We start from the raw sequence: 2266 nt of genomic DNA, 5'->3' as shown, positions 1-2266 counted from the left end.
AATGAGTTCAAAAACCATTCTGAGCCATGGAAAAAATGGCTCTCTAGGTATATTGCATCAAATGGAGAGTACTTTGAAGGTGACTAAAGTTTAAAGATGTAAGAATAAATACACAGTTTTTAAAAAATAAATTCTAGTTTTTGGGGGTCCCCCCTTATAGGCTCACAAGAAATTCAACTGGCCATTAAAACTCCAGTCTTCTCCTGTGGGAGCCATCAGGCTGAGGGGCGTGTGGCCTCTCCTGTCCACGCCATGGTGGGTGCTCGTCCACTGACATCAGTGTACTCCAGATAGGGGGAATCATCCGGAGACAATGACACTTTGCCTGCTGAGTTCAAGGCCCCCATTTGACCAGATATTGTAATCTTTTTTCACAACAACTTGTGCAAAAACAGCAGACACACAGCTCACTGCTATCAATGAATTAGCAGAGCAGTGGCTTGAATTCCCAGAGTTGGAGGTGGTGGGACTCATCGTCCAGCCAGGGTGCTTTTAGACATATGTGTCATGTGGGCCACATGTTTACATCTGGTGCCGTTGGCCCTGCAGAATGAACACAGCTCAGAAGCAACACCTGTCTGTTCTGTCCTCCTGTCTTGGCTGCCTCGATGTTACCATCACTGGTCATTTATAAAGATCATAGTATTGTGGAAGTTCCTAAGTTTCTTCTGGTCGTTGAAGACAAAGTTAAAGGCTACAAGAAAACCGAGGAGACAGTTTTGCTTCTTAAAAAACTTCAGGCCTGGAATAATGTCAAAAAGGTTTATGCCTCTCAGCAAATGACAGCTGGAAAAGGCAAAAGGAGACACTGTCGTCATATCCAGTGCAAAGGACCTTGCATCATGTACAATGAGGACAACAGTATCACCAAAGCCTTCAGGAACATTCCTGGAATTACTCTGCTTAATATGAGCAAACTGAACTTTTTGAAACTTGCTCCTAGTGGGCATGTAGCCGTGTCTGCATTTGGACTGAAAGTGCTTTCCACAAATAGATGATCTGTAATGGTACTTGGCGTAAAGCTGCCTTCCTCAAGAGTAACTATCAATACAACATTCCCATGCACAAGATGCTCAGTGCGGACCTCAGCAGTCTTGAAAAGCCCAGAGATCTAAAGAACCCTCCGTGCACCATGCAAAAAGATTCGTCACAGAGTCCTGAAGAAGAAGCCACTGAAAAATCTGAGAATTATGTTGAAACTAAACCCATATGCAAAAACCATGCACAGGAACACCATTCTTCTCCAGGCCAAGAACCACAGGCTCCAAGTGGATTAAGCAAGAGCAGCACTAGAAGCCAGATCAGATGAGAAGGGGATTCCAGACAAGATGCCCATGGTAGGAAAGGAAGGAAAGGAGTCTGTTGGCATAACAAAGCATACAAAGCTGTTGGTGGGGGAAAAAAGGCAGCTGAGAAGAAACCCCCCTACAGAAGAAAAGAAGCCTAAGGCATAAACTTAAATTTGTTTATTCCATAAAGGTCAAATCACCTTGGACAGCTAATTTGAAATAGAAATCTGATCAATGGCAAAACAAACAAACAAACAAAAAAACAGCAAATAAAACATTATCCAAAGATCTCTAGACCTGGATGCTTTTAAAATGGACTCTATCCAGTTTTCAAAAACACAAATCCTATATTATGTATGTTGTTCCAGAAAATGTAAAAAGAAACAGTAGTTCTCAGTTCATTTTATGAAGCTAATACAATCTCTTTTCCTTCATGCTTCTGGATTTTGAGCCATGGTTCAGGAAGTTGTCCTCGCTCCCAGGTTATAGAGGAATTTGTCCACAGCCTTCCTAGTACATCTATGGTTTCATTTTATTTTCATGTTTATGTCTCTGATGCATTTGGAATTTGTTCTGCCCTATACTATAAATAATAGATCCAAATTTCTCTATTCCCATATGGCTACACAGTGGTCTGCTGGTGCTGGTTCATGCCAGCTCAGGTGAGCTGGTTGTTAAATTTTCAGAAATTTTGTGAGCTGATTGCTAAACACAGCCAATATTACCAAATAGATCCTATAAACTTACAATGAAATAAATTGTGTTAAAAACAAACCTCATTACGTCCTAACTATTTCCATATATTTTGCTATCAAAAAGGCTCTTGAGGTTATTGACATCTACAGAGTCTATATGGTAGAAAAGCTACAGAATGGTATGCTGCTTCTTGTCTCTTCTAATTTGATAGTAAACATTATACTAATAGCATGAAATTAACTATGATGGAAGCATTTACACCACAGAAGTTGACAACGCTA

The 2266-nt window shown here is 40.6% G+C and overlaps 1 pseudogene; it reads left to right on the top strand.

Moving 5' to 3' along the window:
* The first annotated feature begins 243 nt into the window (after positions 1 to 243).
* LOC123818069 lies at positions 244 to 1454 on the top strand (annotated as a pseudogene).
* The last annotated feature ends 812 nt before the right edge of the window (positions 1455 to 2266 follow it).

The sequence above is a fragment of the Phyllostomus hastatus genome, unplaced genomic scaffold (assembly GCF_019186645.2).
Source record: "Phyllostomus hastatus isolate PE091 unplaced genomic scaffold, TTU_PhHast_1.1 phas_contig_254, whole genome shotgun sequence".
Classification (NCBI taxonomy): Eukaryota; Metazoa; Chordata; class Mammalia; order Chiroptera; family Phyllostomidae; genus Phyllostomus; species Phyllostomus hastatus.
Note: the sequence above shows the minus strand (reverse complement) of the source record. Positions and strands in the feature narration are given on the sequence as shown.